This window comes from Pogoniulus pusillus, unplaced genomic scaffold (assembly GCF_015220805.1).
Source record: "Pogoniulus pusillus isolate bPogPus1 unplaced genomic scaffold, bPogPus1.pri scaffold_72_arrow_ctg1, whole genome shotgun sequence".
NCBI classification, from domain to species: domain Eukaryota; kingdom Metazoa; phylum Chordata; class Aves; order Piciformes; family Lybiidae; genus Pogoniulus; species Pogoniulus pusillus.
This window is the reverse complement of record NW_026974719.1, coordinates 53,674-74,591: the sequence shown is the minus strand read 5'-3', so window position 1 is coordinate 74,591 and position 20,918 is coordinate 53,674. Positions and strand designations below refer to the sequence as shown.

General features: G+C 50.4%; 2 long non-coding RNA genes across 3 annotated transcripts; both read left to right on the top strand.

Moving 5' to 3' along the window:
- Positions 1 to 4,702: 4,702 nt before the first annotated feature.
- On the top strand, positions 4,703 to 7,474 carry LOC135174526 (uncharacterized). Of its 2 annotated transcripts, none has more exons than XR_010301956.1 (3): positions 4,703 to 5,269; positions 6,170 to 6,405; positions 6,687 to 7,474. It is a non-coding gene; the product is annotated as an uncharacterized LOC135174526 (long non-coding RNA). The 2 variants fall into 2 exon arrangements; XR_010301955.1 differs by having other exon boundaries at positions 4,709 to 5,269; positions 6,170 to 6,376.
- Positions 7,475 to 15,415: 7,941 nt separating this feature from the next.
- Positions 15,416 to 16,471, top strand: LOC135174517 (uncharacterized). Its single transcript, XR_010301948.1, has 2 exons — positions 15,416 to 15,551; positions 16,005 to 16,471. It is a non-coding gene; the product is annotated as an uncharacterized LOC135174517 (long non-coding RNA).
- The last annotated feature ends 4,447 nt before the right edge of the window (positions 16,472 to 20,918 follow it).

The following is a 20,918-nucleotide window of genomic DNA, read 5'->3' as shown; positions in this document are numbered from 1 at the left end:
TTGTAGACAGCAATGAGGTCACCCCTGAGCCTCCGCTTCTCCAGGCTAAACAACCCCAGCTCCCTCAGCCTCTTCTCATAGGGTTTGTGTTCCAGGCCCCTCACCGGTTTTGTCGCCCTTCTCTGGACACGCTCCAGCACCTCAACGTCTCTCTTGAATTGAGGGGCAGCAGGCAGCAGTGAGAAATGCAGAGATCCCTGTGGGCACAGGCATACCTGCCTTGGAAAACAGGAGGATTTCCAAGTGCGTGGATCCTGAAAGGGTGAAAAAAAAAGTTGCTCCATTAGCTTTAAGAGATCCAAGCTTGCTTTCATCTCTGGATCCTCAGGGACTTCTTAAAGCAAGGAGCTCTCATTTGTCGCCATTTTTATGGCTGGCTGGCTCTAGGAACACGTTTAGAGGAATTAATTGTAACTTTCTTCACTAGGAAGTTTTTTCTAGCAGCCAGCGAGAAATCCCTTGTTTTCCTGACAGGCGAAAGAAAAGCAAGTGACCATGCATTAGAGTGAAAAGAATCCGGTTTAGAATGTGAACAGGGGTACAGATTACCCAGCGTAAACACAGACCGAAGCAGCAGGGCTGTTTGCAAACTAATTGGTTTTTCTCGGTGCGCTGTGCACAGGCAAAAAAAAGAAAAAGAAGGGGCGGGCCTTACTACTTCTCTTCAGCACCACCAGACCCTCCGAGGTGCCTTAATGAAAGGTGCATTGTCTTCTGGAGCCGATTGCGGATCTTACAGTTGCAACTCCACTTTCATCTTTTTGTCTAATATGAAACCACTCAGCAGAGGACTTTTGAAGGGCTTGGACAGCTGCTTGGTGGTACTGAGGCCGTGACAGAGGAGAAACTTGTCAGGGCCTCTCCCCTAAGCCCCAGGGGTATTGCTGGTAAAAAATGCAGCCTTGCAGCTACTGAAAAAGCGTGCTGTGCTCTCACAGCTGCGCAGGCTATCCGTAAACAAATGCAGCAGTGGCAGTACGGCTATGTGCAGTGTCGTTTTCCTGAAGTGTACAGAATTGTTTGTGTGTATTGCCAGGCAACGTGGGCAATAGACCAGGTGCTTTTTGAGCTCTCCTTTAGGACTTGTATTAGGATCACAGAATGGTCTGGACTTTAAGGGACCTCTAGAGGACATCCAGTCCAACCCCTTCTGCAGTCAGCAGAGGCATCCTTAACTGGATCAGGTTGCTCAGAGCCCTGTGGAGCCTCACCTTGCATATCTCCAGGGATGGAGCCCAACCACCTCCCTGGGCAACCTGTTCCAGTGTTCCACTACCTTCTTAGTAAAGAGCTTGTTCCTAACATCCAGTCTAAATCAGCTCTGCTCTAGGTTGAAGCCATTGCCCTCATCCTGTCCCTGCAGACCTTTGCAAACAATCTCTCTGCAGCTTTCTTGTAGCCCACTTCAGGTACTGGCAAGCTGCTTTTAGACCTCCCTAAAGCCTCCTCTTTTACAGGCTGAACACCCCCTGCACCCTCAGCCTGTCCTCGTGGCAGAGCTGCTCCAATCCCCTAAGTATTCCCATGGCCTCTGGACCTGCAGCAGCAGAGCTGGGCACAGTACTCCCCACCAGGTCTCTCCAGAGCAGAGGAAAGTGACAGAATCACCCCTCTGCATCTGCTGGCAATGCATCTTTTGATGCAGCCTAGGATGTGATGATACAGTAGAGGGGAGATTCAGACCTGGATTTAGCAATGCAGGAGGCAGTATCAGTCCACCTACGTGGAGATGCTGAGCACCTCATGTCACTCAAAACCTCTTAGGAAATGCATGCCGATGTGACAAAGCTGAGAACACTGGATCCGGTGGTAGTGGTGACAGGTTTAACACTCTGTAGTCTAATCACCCTACTTTGCATAAATTTAATGGGGAAAAAAAGGTAAAACCAGGCAAAGCATTAAAAAAAAGTTTCTATTCTTCATGGGACTCAAATTATTCAGAATATTTCCGTAGCCAAGTTGTTATTGAAAATATTGTCAAAGTTACTAAATTACATACCCAAATTAACTATATTAAGAGCATTTTCAAAGCACAGACCCACCAAAAAGTCTAAACATGTAAACATTTGCAGAGGTAATGCTTTACAGATTTATTTTTTAATACAAGCCCATTTGTTGAAATAGGTCATTTGAAAGTGTCCCCCTATACCTGCCACTGCTTTGACGTTATGGTGAGGAAAGTAACAGGAATTCAGTGACAAAAGACCTCATTACTGCGTTCAGTGCTAATTGCAGACAGTGTAGAGGGATCAGTGAAGCTCTGCACCACCCTCTCCTGCTGGACTGCAGTGCTGTGGGATGCAGTGCATCCAGCAATTCCTGTCAGAGCCAGGTAGGCTGCTCCAGCCATGTGTGGATTTATAGTGTGCAGTCTGCAGGGGCAGAGCTAGCAAGCAAGCATGCGTGTCCTCTGTCCTGTGCCATGTCCACCACAGCATGTCAGGGCTGCCCACCTGTGGTATCTGCCCTTGGTGATGCCCAGCTGTCACATGCAGAGAACAGAGAACACTCACATTTCCCTGGGCTGCAGAGGGGGCAAAGTGGAGTGAAACGAATTTGACCTGCTGGCCTGCCTTCCTGAGGCAGATGGTAACCTCACCTTGGCAACTTCTGCAGAGGGGCTGGTCTGGATGAGCTTTTGAGGGTCACTTCCAGCTCCTAACCTTCACAGAACCACAGAATTAACCAGGTTGGAAAAGACCTTGGAGATTGAGTCTCACCTGTCACCTAATACCTTGTAATTAACTAAGCCATGGCACTAAATGCCTCATCCTTTTAAACATCTCCAGGGAAGGTGACTATACCACCTTCCAAGGCAGCCCATTCCAATGCCAGTCACTCTTTCCCTGTAGAACTTCTTCCTAAAGTCCTGAACCTGCCCTGGTGCAGCTTGAGGCTGTGTCATCTTGTTCCGTCCCTGGGTACCTGGCAGAAGAGACCAACCATACTTGACTACAACCTCCCTTCAGGTAGTTGTAGACAGCAATGAGATCTGCCCCAGGCTGCACACCTCTCCTCACAGGGCTGTGGTCCGTCACCAGCCTTGGTACCCTTCTCTGGACACCTTCCAGCACCTCAGCATCTTTCTTAAATTGAGGGGCTCAGAACTGGCCACAGGTCTCAAGGTATGGTCTACCTAATGCTGAGTGCAGGGGCAGAAGGATTGCCTTGGTCAGGCTGACCACCCTGTTCCTGATCCAGGCCAGGATGGCATTGGCCTTTTCGGCCACCTGGGCACACTGCTGGCTCCTCTTCAGCTGCCAACCAGCACCTCGAGGTCCCTCTCTTTTGGCTGCTCTCAGCCACTCTGGCCCCAGTCTGTAGCACTGCATGGGGTTGTTGTGGCCAAAGTGCAAAGCCTGGTACTTGGCCTTGTTGAAACTCCTGGCACTGGACTGTGCCCGTCTGTGAAGCTTGTCCAGGTCCCCCTGCAGAGCCCTTCTGCCCTGTAACAGACCCACACTTGCTCCCAACTTGGTGTCATCTGCAAACTCACTGATGCTGGTCTCAATTCTCTCCTCCGGATCATCAGTACAGATAGTAAACAGGCCTGTGCCCAGCACTGATCCCTGGGCACACCACTAGTGGCCGCCTGTGATTCTGTGTGTGGAAGCAGACCTGCCAGATGCGGTGGGCTCCGGCACACCTCTGCGGCGTTCCAGGGGTGCCAGTCACAGCAGCGGGCATGTGTTTCTCGCTGGTGTTGCCCCTTTGCTCGCAGGACTCGGGTCCTCCCGGCGCTGTTTGCCCGCAGGCGGTGTGCCCCTGGCGGTCCCGCTGACACCGCCGTGACGCTAGCACAGGCATGTGCTGGGGGGGTTGGCTGGTTTTTTGCTAAGCCCTCATTAACTCCACTCACGCTGTCTTACTCTGTTTGCCTGTCCTTAAGTAGTGCTTTTTCTGAAAAAGCAACCAATTAGCACCTCATCAGTTCCAATTAGAGGAGACAAAAGCAGTGTAAAGATAACTCAATGAGAGGGGGTGGCACAACATCGTGTAATCACTTAAGACAGCGGTGAGCATTCACTGCGCTGGCTCTGCCGGGCCTATTCACTTTTTCCCCCCTTTTCTCTGGATGCATTTAAGGCTTTTTTTTTTTTTTTTTCTGGGAAGCTGGGCCTCCCAGGAGTCTCAGAGTCTCTCATTCAGGGCTACCTGTTTACAGCTCACCGAACAGAAGGACCTAAACAATCCTATATTGTACGCCTAGTGCTTCCTTAAACTTAGGCTTCCACAATGGCATGTTTTCAGAAGCTGGCCAGAGTAAGTTAAAGGCTGGCTTTATACTCATTAAGTGTTCTGCTTGTACTGTCTTCCAATTACATGGCAGGGCAACAATGTATTTTTTTTTCAATGGAGTTCTTTGGAGCAGTTAATTTGGTGCCTGTACTAAATGCCCCAAAACATTAATTAGTGTGGAAGGAACCCTAATTTCCTCAGCGGCTTTCCTCTCCATTTACTTCCCTTGTTTTCACATAGGCTTGGATGAGCCTCTATAATGAAATTACCTCATTAATGCCTTTATTCTTGCAGAGTAACTCATTCAAGATCTACCATTTAGTTTTAATTTAATGTTGTCAAAAGCAAAAGGTGCATTCATGTCTTTGATTAGTGCATTTTTTTCTCTCTAAAGAGTGGACAGATTTAAATTATTAAGATGGCAACTAGTGAGTTATAATTGGATACAAGCAGCACTTCAGTGAATATTAAATGCTTTCAAAGCCTGGCCTATGTGGTCTGCTGACTATTAACTGTGTCCAGTGAGTTATTCTGTGGGTTTTGAATTAACAGCACCTTAGCTAGTGTGAGGTAAATTAAGTTTAATTTTGTTTATAAAAAACGGTGCAGTTGCATTTATCAACATGACATTTAGTTGTAGCAGAGTTCAGTTTTCCCCATTATCCTGTACTGACCTCATCATTTAGTTAGTACTGCTAACAGTGGGCCTCATCCTGTGCTTCAGAGTCCTATGAACCTAGCTGGAGACTTGCCTATTTCACAAGAGCTGCTGAGTTCTGAATATTGCCACGTCTGGCCTGGCTGAGGATTCGTGTGCTTGCAGAGCAGCACAAAATAGGCCTGCTGTTAATGGTGAATGCACAAACTGTTCTTTGATACCAGCAACTGGGCAGGCAGGTTGTAACATCCCATCCTTGATCCTTAATTCTCTCTTCTTCTTCTCCCCGTTTACAGCTGGTATCATAAAATATCTGAGGAGCATCAGGGGAACATGTATGTTGGAAGGCTTCGGCAAGTTCCAGTCTGCTTGGTGTGTGCATGTTGTAGGTTAATTGTGTAGCTGCAGTGCTACCAGAGGTCCCACTCTTGTACGTGGCGGGGACACCTCTGGGGGGCCTGTAGTGTAACCCTCACCTCCAGGCAGGCACAGTCACATCAGTTTGCTCACAGCTTCATCTAGTTGTGCAGGGCCTTCAAGTGCTCAGTATCTCAAGGATGAGAGATCCTCTAGTATCAGAGATGGAGGATAGCCATCCCACACAACCTCTCTGGGCCTCAGTTCCAGTGTCTACCCACCTCTGTAGTGATGTTTTCTGTAAGGACATGATAATACTTTCAATGCAAGCGTTAAAGGTGATGAGTTGATGCTGGTGATGTTTTGTGCATGTGGTAAAGTATAACTTTATTATAGCATGCTCACTATATTAATTAAAATCTGACATATTTATAGCATATTGCTAATGTTCCCCAGCATGTGCTATTGATGTGTGGTGCACCAAATTCCCACAAATTGCTGCTCAGCTGGGGCCAGAACTATGCCAGCACCTGTGCTAGCAGCTATGGTTTTCAGTGACTGGGGTTCAAGAGATGAGCTTGCTTTTCCTGGCTTCGGCTTGTTTTGCAGTGAGGACGTACTGTGAAGTCCTCCTCTGTTCTAGGTCAGCTTGCAAAGAGCTAGCTTAGGTCCAGTCATTATCTAGATCCCAAGTGTTTCTTTGTGCCACACGAAGGCCCCCGGGCAGGGCATATTCTCGGTGTGGTGTAATGCTGTCAAACCCGGGCTGCTCCTAGTGTCTGGCAGCATTCTCCCCTAGGTCCCTGCTAGCCTGGTGACTGAAGCACACGCCCCAGGAGAGAGGTAACCAGTGCAATTCTCTCCTCCTCTCAAGAAAGCATGCACATTTCAAGTCATTGCTCCGTGTCTTTCCAGGAGAAAGAGGAAGAAATGACTGTCGCTTCTTCCCCCCTGAAACGTGGCAGAGAGAGAGTCAGAGCAAATGAGAATGGCTGGCAGCAAGAATTACAGTCAAAGAAACCTGAGGGCAAACTGAAGGGACAGTCCAGACACACTTTCAATCCTCAGAGAGTGTGGAATAAAAAGAAAGAACAAAATCGGTGTATATGGGTCAGAGAGAAAGTGAGTAACGAGGGGAAGGTGTACATACGGTAAAAGGCCAGCAAAGCCCTCGGGCATTGGGCTGGGCACTGTGGGGCTCGGGAAAAGCTTGCGCTGCTCAAAGGAGATGAAAACATCTCAGTGTCAGCAGGGTTCTGTCCTTGGTGGCCTACAGCCCACACAGGCATCATGGCACAGTCCTGCTGTGTTTAGTGGCAGTGGCACACTCCTTGACAGCTGCCATTTGCTTCCACTTTTGTGGCATTAGGCTGATGGTGGGGCGAGGAGTTAGGTTAAAAATGACGCCTGACACTTTCCTCTTTGTTAACAGGTTCATTCTAAGTTCCTTGGTGGATTTCGCTGCACTGTTGCCCCACCCATCTTTTGGCACTGCTGGGCAGGAGGAAGCAGAAAGAACAGCTGTGAAGTTTGAGACAGGCTGAATGTGCCATAGCCAGTGATGAAAACGACGAGTTGGAGACTGTTTAAAGATAGAATCACACCTGAGGGGCACTTCTTTGCTGTCCGTTTGTCAAGAAGGATTCCTAGAATGGGCAGCCTGGTGCAAACCAGAAAATGAAGTAGCCGCGGAGTTCAGATCTCTCCTATTGCAGTCAGTGTGGTGAAGGATCACAGCCTGTACAGTGGAGACGGTGGTACGAGAGTGCCCCCTTCTGTGTAGTGACACTTTGAGACTTGAAGAAGTCTGCGCAGAAGAAAGGCTTCACAGCATCCAGAGCTGCACTTACAGTGGGAAAAGTGTCATGGAAAAGGGGAGGCTGCAGGAGCCAGGAGTGTGAATCAAAGCGCGGACACTGGAAGAACAGCACAAGGAGAATCGAGAGATGCTTGCAACCTCAGGACAAAAAGTTGAGCAGGTAGACTCTCTTTCTGCCGTTACTTTGGTGTCGTGGAGGGGGATTCCCAGTACCTATGCCTATTTGGCGGAGGGGAGAAATTCATTAATGTGAGAGGATATTTATAAACATTTATTTATTAAACTCCAATATTTTCAACTCTCACCACCCCCAACCACTGAACTTTAATATTAAATTGTTCTTTACACGATTATGAAGACATTATGGGAATATATATCTACAGAAACTTATTAATAACCAGCAAACATTCAAACTATTAACAGAGAGAGAATTTTCCCTGTGGCTTAATGCTGCCTGGGGTCTTACACCATTTGCCCAGCAAAGCTGAGCTGAAAGCTGCTCTCTGCTTTGTGGCAGAGGTAATAGAAATTGCAGAGGCATCTACTCATAATTCTTATCAATCACCCTCCGGGACTGCGTCAGCCTGTGCCTAGTTTCCAATTCTTCAGGGTCTCTGCCTGTGGACTTTGAGGCGAGAATCCTCCGGTGTCAGGGGAAATGGCAGTCTTTGGCCTTACTGCTGCTGGATCCTGCTGGCTGCTCTCTCCAAGGGTACGCAGGCAGGATCTCCAGGTGCAGAGGCAGGATTCCGTGCAGTCTGAGCACGGGTCCAACGCTTGCTCCTCAGGCCAATCGAATGCAGACACGTGGGTCTGCTCCCGGCAACCCACGGCAATGCACACACCAGGCAATCATACAAAGGCAGGCATAAAGCTGCAAGGAAGTGCGCAGGCAGGCAGGCAAGCAAGCACGTGGTGGAGCCGCAAGTAATGTGGGGAAGGCTGCACGTGAGCCTGTGCACCCCTATTTATTAAATGTGGGCTGAGAGTTAGCGGTCTCACTGGCCACTCGAATGACCAATCAGGTTGGCAGTCAGCCAAACCTTACCATACTAGGTAAAACCCGCAGGCCTGGATTCCAAATATGGCAATCACGTGGGCCCAGCACCAGGCAGGCATGAGCTGGGCGTGTGGGGACTTACACAATCAGGTATCCTGGGCAACTGACATTATGGCCCCGGTCTGTTGTGCCCCTTTGTGCTCGTTTACCCCTGGTGCAGTCAGAGAGACATGTCCAGGTAGAGCAGGCATAAATAAGCCTACTTTCGGGCCTACAGACCCTCCACAACATCTGGCCAGGAAAAAAAAAAATCAAAGCCTAACATCAGCAGGCTCTAGGGTACTGGGATAGCAGGCATGGCAAAGAATCTGAGAAGAGATAACAGATGTCTGTCACATAGCGTAAGAACACAGGAAATAAGCCCCAGGTCTGATGAAGCCAGACACTGTGTCCGATGGGACAGCTGGCAGTTTTGTCTGTGGGAGCACACAGGCCTAACTGCTCTGCACAGCCTGGTCCTCTCTCTTCCCCATCCTCTAGAGTAAAGCATCAGGGGTGGGAGAGGGCTGGCTGTTCCCTGTAGGAAGGGAGCAAGGGGGTGTGGAGACGCTGCAGTGTAGGGCAGTGGTGATCCTAACACAGAGATACCTCATCATGGAGGTGAGTACTGTGAGTTAAACACAGCACCAAATTTTTCTGCAGTCCCCACAGAAAAGGCAGAGTTACTAAATACTTTTCTTTGTCTTTACTGCTGGAGACTCTCCTCAGGAGCCCCAGACCTCTTAAGGTCCCAGAGAAAGACATGACCAAGGAGGATTTTTCATTGGTTGAGGAGGACTGGGCTAGGGAACAGTTAAGAAATCTGCACATCCATAAATCACAGTATTATCAGGGTTGGAAGAGACCTCACAGATCATCGAGTCCAACTCTTTACCACAGAGCTCAAGGCCAGACCATGGCACCAAGTGCCATGTCCAATCCTGCCTTGAACAGCCCCAGGGACAGCGACTCCACCACCTCCCCGGGCAGCCCATTCCAGTGTCCAATGACTCTCTCAGTGAAGAACTTTCTCCTCACCTCCAGCCTAAATCTCCCCTGGCGCAGCCTGAGGCTGTGTCCTCTTGTTCTGGCCCTGGCCACCTGAGAGAAGAGAGCAACCTCCTCCTGGCCACAACCTCCTCCTGGCCACAACCTCCCCTCAGGTAGTTGTAGACAGCAATAAGGTCACCCCTGAGCCTCCTCTTCTCCAGGCTAAACAGTCCCAGCTCCCTCAGCCTCTCCTCGTAGGGCTTGTGCTTGAGGTCTCTCACCAGCCTCGTCACCCTTCTCTGGACACGCTCAAGCATCTCAATGTCCCTCCTAAACTGGGGGCCCCAGAACTGAACGCAGTACTCGAGGTGTGGTCTAACCAGTGCAGAGTACAGGGGCAGAATGACCTCCCTGCTCCTGCTGGCCACACCATTCCTGATGCAGGCCAGGATGCCATTGGCTCTCTTGGCCACCTGGGCACACTGCTGGCTCATGTTCAGGCGGGTATCAATCAGCACCCCCAGATCCCTCTCAGGGTTCCTGCAGACAGAAGACTTGGGGGATTAAAAGGTGAAGCTACCTCAAGCTCTGCCTCTGGCTCTCTTAGACATGGCTGCACAAAGCTGCTCTTTCCAAGGCTTGCAGAAATATGTTTTGGCAAAAATGCCCCAGGTTATTTGAGCAGAAGGCAATCAAGTACAAGGTGCTTTCTGAGCATGCTGGCGCCTGCAGCAGAGCCCATCCCACTCCTGTCACCCCTTAGGCCCAGCAGCCCACTGACGAGGCACAGCAGCATCCATGCCAGGTAGGTGCCCAGGCGTCAGGGCTGAGAGATAATTCAAAGGCAAAATGAACAGGCAGAATAAGATACAGGGATGGGCTCTGTCAGAGTATTTTTCTCTCTGCAGTGTTTCCCAGCTAAGGCATACAGTGTTTGCTTGCCAGGGGCAGCTGGTTCTTGACCTGTGGGTTGATGGTTTTCCACCAGGGGAAGGCTTTCTAAAAGGGCCTTAGGGAGCAGCCTTCTATTTCTCTAGTGCTACAGGTGGAGCCTCCATGCTTGATGGACTCCAAGTCACTTGTGACTGCATCTCAGAGAGACTAGCATGGGGTCCCATGCTGTGTGGCTCTCCCATTGCCCTAGATTTGGAAAACACAGCCATTCATGCAGTGGGAGAACACACAGAAGGTGGGCATTGATGCCTTGCCTGCTTCATCCCTCTCAGCACCATTGTAGCTTGCAAGGAGACAGTTTAACACCCGTGCTAATAAGCACAAGCAATTGCCTGCCTTTCCCATTTTCCTCTTTCTAAAGGGAAGATGAATTCAGATGTGGGTGGCATGAATGAACAAGTGTGCATGCTCTCGGAAAGCATCACCATTCAGCATCCTAGGCCAGCAGCAACTTCTTGGAGTCCTGCCCTTCAGAGAGCCAGAGGAAACATTACCCTCTTCAGCCCCTGAGCTATCACCCAGTTTGCCGTGATGAAGGCTGGACTGCTGGAGAAGCCCCACTGAAGCCCAAGTGATGGGAATTCATTGCTGGGAGGTGAGCAATGTTTTCCTCCTGTAAGCATGGAGGAAAACAAAACTCATCCAGGGTCCTCTGCGAAGCCATTTCCAGGCAGCTTTATGTGAATAAAGGAGACTAGATATAACAGTTAAATCCAGAAATAATGCTGTGAAAAGCTGTGTAGCAACAAGAGCCTTGGTTAAAATATAAAGCATCAGTCATAGCCTTGTTTTTCTCTTTAAAATGATACATTTCACTAAAAGAGAAGTTTTCATCCCTTGCAAGATAAGTTCTCATTTCCTTTTCATTTCCTTAATTGTAACATGTGAGTGTGCTGGCTAAACACATACGGGAACATCTGTAAGCAGTTACATGTGTGAATAAAAACTGCTTTTGGTTTAACGACGAGTCATGTATGGATAAATGAGAGAAACAAAGACCAGTATCTTGCTGAGAGTGACCATTAGTCTCCTCTAATTAGGATTTTTCCCCATGGGCTTGTCTGTGTAGCCAGCAAAGTGCACAGACTCTCCACAGGGGTCATAGCCATTCTGAGAAATCCTGTGGGCTGCTTTTGCATCAGCCTTTCCTATGTAAGGCTGGGTTGAGCTTGCTCTGGCATGAATGTCTTGTACTTCCTATGACAGATTTATTTTCATGGTTTTATAATGTAGTTACAAAAATTGACTTGAGGCCATGTTTGGCAAACAAGATCTCATCTTGGCAATGATCGTGTTTTAACCAGATTTCACTGGGCATCACCAGGGATCCTCTTGGGGTATAGTAGCCAGGAAAAGTACATGGTCCAAACTGGCTGCAGTGCTGGAGCAGGACTGCTTTGGCTTTAAAGAAGGAAGCAGCAGCTAAGAAATGGGTAAAAGCCATGGAAAACATGTTAAGGCACCTTCCCTGGGCTTGCCATAGCTGAGGTGCAGATGGCTCCTACCAAGGATGCTCTTGGTAATATCCTTGGCCATAGGACTGAGGAGAGCAGCAGCAGCAAGGAGCCAGGACCATGGCAAAAGTAAAGCCATCTGTGTGTGAATGCCTACCAGAACCCAGCAGCAAGAGGGCACTAGGCTGCCACATACTCTACACATCACCTGGAAAAAAAACAGGGTGAAAGCCTATGCAGCTGTCCTCTGCCTTGTTCTTACCTTTGTCACTTCAAGAGCTTCCAGGAAAGCCTGTGAGATTTTCTCTGAGGCACCAGACAGCGCTTCTGTTGAGGCTCTTTGCAGGAGGACATTGCTGTTGTACCCTTGTGCCCACCCTTGGCACCGTGAGAGTGTGCTGCTTTGCTGCCAGTACTTCGGGAATAGCATTGGAGAGCATGAGCATGCACCTCATGGGGCATCACAAAGAGGAGACTTTCTTTCCACAGCGATCCCAGAGGTGTGTTCTGTGTTTAACAGATCTCTGGCTGTGTGCAGCCCTTCAGATGGCAGAAATTAGGGTTGAGGGAAGGGAGAGGTCGGATTAACTCCAGCCACCTGAACACCTGCGCATGTATGCATGCATGCACCCACCTCTTCACCCACCCATGCCTGTGTATGTATGCACCCCTCCTCTCCACGCACACATACACTTGCACATACATCTCCCATGCACGTATGTACACACAGGTGTGTGCATCCCCTCCATGCACACAGACATCCCACGTGGGCACAATACAGCCTGTTCTTAATGTACTTCCCCGAGTTGGTTAAGGGTTAGGGTTACTGGATAGGGTTAGGGGTTAGAAGTTAGGAGGATAGTGTTAGGGTTAGAGGTCAGGGTTAGGGGTTAGGTCTGGGGTTAGAGTTTAGGGTTAGTGTTCATTTGCCTCTCCCTATGCATCTGTCATCTGTATATCTATCTGGGTATCTCACTTTTATGTATGATTCACAGATTCATAGAACACCAGGTTGGAAAGGACCTCAAGGATCACCTAGTTCAACCCTTCAGGGTAAGAATGTAGTTTAAATGGACAATCTATCCATCATCTATGCCTCTCAAGGTTTTATCTATTCTCCAGAGACCTCTTGACCACTTCAGATGCCCCAAAAACTGTTTACAGGCCTCCAAAGCCCCTTTAGAGGCTCCTCACACCCCTTAGCAGCAGGTGGCAGCAGGCAGTAGTACCTTGCCATGTCCACAAAGCAGCTGCAGTATGCATGCGAGCCTACAGCACTGGGGTGTTGAGTCCCCAGCATCTGTCGTGTCTGTCAATGATGCACCTATCCACTGGCCTCTCTGTTGGTATCCATCATCCTCGTATCTGTCATCTGTGTATCCATCACCTACGTATCTGTCAATCTATCCTTATATCCCCTCCCACTTCTCTTTCTCTCCAACCCTCCCATTTCCACTGTCCCAGCCCATACCTCTTGACTTATAACTTTGCTTTTCTGATATCAATCAACATCTGAACAAGGTTGTGTCCAGTCTAGAAGAGCTCATACTCCTGTGGTCAATATGTGAAACCATGACTTGGCCTCATCTCTTCCACTGAAGCTCAGGAATGTCCTGAGGCATGGAGACTGGTTGGGACACAGCGTTTGAGTACTGTTAAACCAGGGCTGATGTTCTTGAGGAGAGGCACAGGCGTCTGTCTGCATAGACTTTGTACGGCATGAGTAGATCAGCTCAGGAAGGCTCTTGTTTTGGGGAAGCCCTGAGAAGAAGCGCTGGAGAGAGGCTCTGGGGAGCAAATTCCCTTTGTTTTTGGGTAGCAGGAATCAGCATTATGAATGCTAAGCTTCTCTGAAGCAGGGATTCGTGGAATACCTGAATCCAAAGGAGGAAGGCAAAGAGAATGGCTTGGTGGAACTAACAGTCCAAAAGCCTGACAGTGTTTCTAGATAGCACTAATCCATTTTGAAGATAAACAGCTAAAATCATTAGTTGAAGCCTTCTCCCGTGGATTTGCAGCATGTACCAGTGGGATTCATTTCTAAGGACAAAAAGTGTCTTAGGCTGAGGGATCAGTGCAAACATTTACTTTGTGTCCAAAATAATCAGTGTAAGAGCTGTGGGCTGCTGGTAACCAAATGCCTCACCTAGGATGCTACTTAAATGACACAAAACACTTCTGTAAAACACCACCTCAGTGTCAGAAGATGCTCAGTTTCACCAGGTGTTAGTGAACAGAGACTAAAAGCCTGCTGAGATGTCTTTCAAAAGCACCTCTGGATACCAAAGGCAGGAAGCTCCATGAAGGACATTTTGGAGCACGTATAGCTGGTAACAGAAAATCTGGTGCTTGCCTCTGAAGCTCTTCTCCAAGGATGGTTCCATGGAACCATGCCTACCATGGCACTGACAAGCAGCATGTGCAGCTGGCATGCACTCTCTGTGTTCTTCTCCTTTTGCAAGACCTGTTGGCCCCATTTTGTGCAAGGAATTAGAGTGAGAGTCTTGCCCTGATGCAGTTTCCTCTGCAGACCTGGTGCCATGAGTTGAGGCTGCTAGAAGATTAAAAACTTGTCCTGCTGATCCAAGAACTGTTCCATGGACACTTCAGATATTGCTACAGGAGCCATAACTGTAGCGTGTGATGGATGCCTCAGGATGAGCATCACTGCTGAGGAGTCCAAACAAAACAGGTTGTGAGAAACATGCCACCAACCTTTGTCATGTACCCCACTGTGGGACAGCCACCAGCCTTCAGCACCGGGACTGGGGTAGATGCAGCTGTTTGGGGGGGGGGGGGGGGGGGAACACCCTCCTTTATTTCTCTAGCAGAGCTCCCCTTTTTGGGGAGGGGCAATGTGTATATTTATAACTATTAAAACAGTGAGATGCTGACTAGGTAGTTTCCCTTATTTTGTCTCTTTTTTTGGGAGGGTGGTGAATAAAAAAGTAGGGTTTTTTTTCGGCTGGAGTGGTGATGTTGCATGGTGCAGAGGGATGATGCAACAGAGGATCAGGTGAGTGAGGGGTGGGGCCATGCCCTCCCCCCCCAAAAAGGTGCTTGCTGCCCTGAGTGCTGAAAATTCTTGGAGGGGATCACAAAATATTTTAAAATGTAAGCATAGGCATGAGGCAATCCAGTAGAGAAAAATCTCTCGGTTTTTTTTAGATACTGAACAGTTGTATTAGTTTGTAGATAAAAAAGATTTCTAAATGAGCCCCCTCTATGATATAAAGCCTTCTAGAATATAAAAACAAATCCTAAGTAGAATCACATAGGAGTTTCAAATATAAATATAACTTGTGCATATACAAATGAAAAGTAGTAGATTTTCCTTTGTGCTTGTGTCGTTTTTTCCCTTTAGTTTAAACAGAAAAAATTATGAGCAGAGCCTTGCTGAGTCTCACCGCGCACGGGGGGTGCTCAGTGCTGCCACCGGGTGTCTAACTGTCGGCACTGCAGTAACGCAGCGGCCTGAGCCGCCCTGTCAGTGCTCAGTGCTGCCACCATCTGTTTCGCTGTTGGTACTGCAGCTTTGCAGCGCTTCTAAATGAGGTGAATACTTGAAATGCCATACATTTTTTAGGGGACAGAGGGGGAAAGCCATTAAAAAAATATTTAAACATGTATATTTAAACGTATATTCATTCCCAGTTAAGAAAGGATTTAAAAATAATGGCCCAATATCTACTATATCATAAAAAGGATTCAAGATGGACATGCGCAATGTGGAAACATGCAGGAGAGCGCCTCCTAACGACACGCCGCATGCGCGGCGCAGCGGCAGGTTGTTATTGTCTATGCGCATGCGTTTTATCGCAGCCAGTTGCTGTGGAGGCGCATGCGCCACAGCGATGGGCAAGCCTATGGACTTGGCACATGCGCTAAAAATGCACGGTGTTCCACTAAGCATGTGCCAGGGAGCTCAGCCGAGCTCGACTCCACCACTGTGCTGGGCAGCCTGTTCCAGGGCCTAACGACTCTTTTGGGGAAGAGACTGTTCCTCCTGTCCAACCTAAACCTTCCCTGGTGCAACCTGAGGTAATTTCCTCTCATGCTGTCATTTGTTAGTTGGGAGAAGGGATCAACCCTAGCCTGGCTCCAACCTTCTTCTAGGGAGCAGTGAGGTCTCCCCTCAGGCTCCTTTTCTGCAGGCTGAAACCCCCCAGTGCCTTCAGCTGCTCCTCACAGGCCCATTTCTGGAGAGCCTGGAGCAGCTTGGTTGTCCTTCCCTTGGTGTCAGGACACGACTCCTTAACAGGAAGCTGGCCCTGTGTGCCTTGTTGAAAGAAGGGATTGCATGAATGTCCTGGAGCTGGCCCTCCCCAGAGCTCCCAGTAAAGGCCAGGGTTGCTCATGTCTTGAGGACACACAGCTGCAGTGGTGTCTGCTGTCAGCTCGTGGGGGAGGTACCTGTGGCTGCCTGTCCGAGAGTGCCTGGCCTCTTAGTGGAGCTGTTGGGCAGCAGTAACCTTTGTCTCTCTTTTCTTGCAGTGCCCCCAGAAAGGACTTGGAGTGGCAGAGGTTCCGAGAGCTGGAAGCATCCCATGGTTTAATGCATGAGAGCAAGAGGCAGCAGAGAGTCGTGGCTGCCAGTGATAAGTGCAGGGCCTGCAGGGCGATGTCAGGGTAGTAAATGTTGGGGGGGATGCGAGAGGGTGGGAGCTGCAGCCCTGTGCGGCAGCTCTGATAGAAGAGAAAAGCAGCAGGGGCTCAGCCGTGTGCCAAAGGTGAAAAGTTAGGCAGAAGGATGTCCCTGGCTTGGGTGGAGAAGAAGGAGCAGAGCCTGTCAGCTGTCCTTGTCTCTGTCTTTGCTTGCCTGATGCCATAGGGGGGGTGTGGGCTGTGATGATGCAGCAGAGTGAGGGGTGGGGGCAGCCTCCCTTGCAAGGGTGCTTGCAGCCCTGCACGTTTGAAGGGCCTGAGAATTCTTGGAGAGGATTAAAACACACTGCAGACTGCGTTAGTGGGAGGTGCTCCGGGAGCTCTGTTTGTCCTCTAGCTCCTGCAGAACGGCCTTAATTCTGGTGTCAGCAGCTCCCCCTGTGTCTCCTCTGCTGTCTGTAAATCCCTCCAGAGTAGATCAAGGAAGTGCTGAGTAGCCCCAGCTGGAGTTGAGAGCTGTCCCTATAAAGTGAGTGTGTAGGAGTGGCAGAGCGTGGGCTGTGCCTTGCGTGCGGTGTGCTGTTGGCAAAGGCAATAGGCAGAGCGGCGCTGGGCTGAAGGCGCTGCCCCCGGCCGGGCGCAGAGGCGCTCTCGGTTGTGTGTGCTGCCCCCCTGTGTTTGCTCGTGGGTACTGCAGTTGTGTAGCAGCTGCGGTGTGGCGCCGGTGCTCAGTGCTGCCACCGTGTGTTTGCTTGTCCACTCTGCATTTCCTCAGCCGCGGCGGTCCCCCGTTTTCCTGCCTCGTCTCTAAAGGCCGTGCACGATTGAAGTGGCTGAAAGCTGAGGGGAGGGGAAGGTGAGGGGTGGGAGGGAGAGATGAAAACTTGTTTGGATTCGTAAGTATTCGCGGGAGGAGTTAAAGCGGCAGGCACCGGGAGCGGGGCGGTGCTGGGGGAGCGGGGCGGAGCATCGCGGGCGGAGCCGCAGGGAGCGGCAGTGGCGCTGAGCAGGCTGCAGCGGAATGGCGGCGAGCACAGAGCGGCAGGCAGGCAGGCGGGCAGGGCGTTTCGGGCCAGAGGGAAGCCTCCCGCGTTCCCCGGCAGAGCTGCGTTCTTTGTCTCTCGCAGCAGAGGAGTTTGGGCAGGTGAGTTGCTCGGCAGCGGCGCCGCATCTGAGACGCGTTTTAGCGCAGCTGCCGTAAGTAGCCTTTGCGGCGCTGTCTGCACGTGTCCCTGTGCCAGCTGTGCTGGGCTCTCTGGGGCTGCTGTGGCAGGGAGGTTGCGCTGGTAGCTTTGCACAGGTCCCTTCCAAGCGCTACCCTCCTGGGCTCTGTGATCACACTTAGAGCAGGTTGCGTGCTCGGCTTCCCGTAGTCATTACAGCTCCTTTTTCCTTTTTTTTTTCTCCTCTTTTCCCTTTTCCCCTCTTCGTTTCTCTTTTTGTTCCCTTCTTTTTCCTTTTTTTATCTTTTTTTCCCTTTTTTTTCCTCCCTTTTTCCTTTTTTCTTTTTTTTTTTTTTTTCCATTTTCTCCTTTTTAAAATTTTTTTCTCCTTTTTTCCCCTTTTCTCTTTTTTCTTTTTTTTCTCCTTTCCCCCCTTTCTTTCCTCCTTTCTTTCCTTCTCTCTCTTTCCTTTTTTTCATTTTCTCTTTTTTATCTTTTTTCTTTTTTTTCATTTTCTCTTTTCTCTCATTTTTTCCTCCATTTTCCCCTTCTTTTCCTCTTCTTTTTCCTTTTCTTGTCTCCTTTTTTCCTTCCCCCCCTTTTTTTTTCCCTTTTCGCCCTTTTTTCCTCTTTCCTCCCTTTCTTCCCCCTCATTTCCCTCATTTTTCCCTTTCCCTCCTGGTTTTTTCCCTTTCTGCCCTCCTTTTTCCCCTTCCCTCCTCCTTTTTCCATCTTTTTCCTGAGGAGTGTTTAACCTTCTCCCAAGAGTCTGCCTTGGAGCAAAGATTTTCAGCTGCGTTTGATAGGAGTTCTGCAGCCTTTCTTCAGCAGACCCTAGTGGCCTGACTCGGAGAAATAGAATCCTAGAATGGTTTGGCTTGGAAGGAAACTTAGAGATCATCTTGTTGCAACCCCCGGCCATGGGCAGGGACACCTCTCAGTAGATGAGGCTGCTGAAGGTCCCATCCCAGCTGCCTTTGAACACTGCTAAGCTTGGAGCCTCCTTAGGCAGCCTTTTCCAGTGTCTCACCGCCACAGCTGCTTGCTAGCAGCAAGTAAAGTTGGAGTGAATGACTTCTTTAGAAAGGGAATCTTTCCCACCCTAGATGACCAAGAAGTGGTTCATTCTCTTTCTCTTGGTCCCCTTCAGGTGCTTGGAGAGTACAAGCCCTCAGCGGTGTGCGGTGATGGTGCTGTGCAGGCCAAGGCAGGCTTTGAGCAGGCTGTCCGCAGGAAGCAGCTCTGCGGTGCCGGCAGACGCTGGAGCGGCAGCTGGCAGCCCAGCACAGGTAACTGTGAGAAGCATCCGAGTGCTGCTTGCACTCTGCCTTTTGTTGTCTCTTGCAGCACTTGACCTTTCCAAAAGAGCAGCTGTGTTCAGCTGGATGGATGGATTTGCCTGCACTCAAGCTGTTTGCAGCCAGGAGCCCGTGCTGCAAACGTGCAGCTGCTGCTTCCAAAGCCACTCCATGTAAATCTGTGCTGCTGTTGGGTTCTGCAGCTCTCTCCAGCAAGCATGAAATGAGCTGAAGGAGCAGCAGGAGCAGCATGGCCATTCCCCAGGCAGCAGGAGGGTTCAGCCCAGCACCAGCTCATGCGGGAGGAGCAGATGCTGAGGAACATCCCCCACGAGACGCAGGTGGCAGAAGAGGCTGGGTCAGGTAAAGCTTTGTGTGGAGTTTGTGCTCCTTCTGGCAGTCAGTTGCACCTATTCAGATGAGTAGAAGTATGGAGTGGTTGCTGTTGGAGAAGAGCTTCCAAATCATCCAGGGCAGCCCTTAAGGCAGCACTGCCAGGTCACCCCTAAAGCATGTCCCTGAGCAGCACAGCTGTAGGACTTTTCGCTCCCCCCACGGATGGGGACTCCAGCACTGTGCTGGGCAGCCTGTTGCAGGGCCGAAGACCTCTTCTGGGGAGGAGACTGTTCCTCCTGTCCAGCCTAACCCTTCCCTGGTGCAACCTGAGGTCCTTTCCTCTCATGCTGTCATTTGTTAGCTGGGAGAAGGGATCCAGCCCAGCCTGGCTCCAGCCTCCAGAGAGAGGGCGTCCAGGAGCTCCCTGGGCAAGCTGTGCCAGTGTCTCCCCAGCCTCTCTCTAAAGAAACTCTTCCCAGTGTCCGTTCTGAGTCTCTCCTTTTCCAGAGTCAGTCCCTTCCTTTCTGACTTCCTTACCAGAGAAAGGCTACTTTTTTTTCCCGTGGTGTGAGCAGGAATCCATGGAAGGTCTGGAGTGGGCTGCAGGGTTGTGTAGAGGTGCAGAGGAGGCTGTGGGTGTGTGTAGAGGTCTCAGGGGTGTGAAGAGTTTGCAGGGGTCTGTAAGGGTCTGCAGACCCCTTTGAAAGATCTGAAGTTGTCTGTAGATGTCTCTAGGGTGCTGCAGGGGTCTGCAGGCACCTCTTAAATGTCTGGGGGGGTCTGCAGCTGTCTATAGAGGTCTCTAGAGCTTTGTAGAGGAATGTGGGTGCCTGCAGCTGTCTCTAGGGGTGTGTGGAGGTCTGCAGGCACCTTTCAAATGTCTGGAGGGGTCTGCAGAGCTCTGTCAGGGTCTGTAGATTTTGGCAGGGTTCTGTAGGAGTCTCTGGGCAGCTTTTAAAGGTGTGGAGGGGTCTGCAGGTGCCTGTTGAGCTTTGTCCGTGTCTGTGGTGGTGTGTAGGTGAGTGTGGGTGTCTGCAGAGGTGTGAAGGGGTCTGTAGCTATTTGTCAGGGTCTGAGAGAGTCTGCAGAGGTCTGTAGAGTTGAGTAGGTGTTTGGAGGTTTCTGTGTGGGTCTGTAGGTGCCTGCAGGCATCAGTGAAGGCTCTGGAGGGGTCTGTAGATGTGTGCAGGGGTCTGTTAAATATCTGGAGGGGTCTGGATGGGTGTGGGGAGCTCTGTAGGGGTCTGTATGTGTTTGCAGGCACCTGCAGGGGTCCGTAGATGCCTGTAGGGATTTGCAGGGCTCTGTTAGTTCTCTGTAGAGGTCTGCCTGGGTCTGGAGGTGCCTTTTAATGGATCTGTGGAGGTCTGGAGAGCTCTGCAGTGGGCTGCAGTGGTCTGTTAAAGGTGTGGAGGGGTCTGTAGGTGTCTGCATTCAGTGAAGGAGTTCTTTGGCTCCAGGACACTTTTGTCCAGTGTCTCTAAAGTGTGACTGTCCCAAATGAGATAGAGGTGCACTGGCAGCGTGTTTGCAGATGGCCCCAAGCTGAGTGGTGCTGGAGAGCAAGCAGAGGGGCAGGATGGCATCCAGGAAACACCTGGGCAGGCAGGGGAGCTGGGCCCAGGCGAAGCTTGTGAGGTTCCAGGAGAGCAAGGGCAGGGTGCTGCGTGTGGGCGGGAGGAAGCCTGCCTGTGCCTGCGGGCTGGGGGCGGAGGCGATAAAGAGCAGCCCTGGGGGTGCTGGGGAGAAGCTGAGTGCGAGCACATGGTGTGAGCTTGCAGGCCAGGAGGAGCCTGTCGGTGTCTGCAGGGGTGTGCAAGCAGCTGTAGGAGTCTGCCCAGGTCTGTAGGTGTCTGCAGGGGTCTTCTAAAAGGCCTGGAGGCTTTTCTGAGTGTGCAGAGGTGTGCGGGGGTCTGGAGGCATCTGTAGGTACCCTTAGGGGCCTGGAGGGCTCTCTGGGTGTCTGTGGAGGTGGTTAGGGGTCGGTAGAGGGGTGTGTGGTGCTG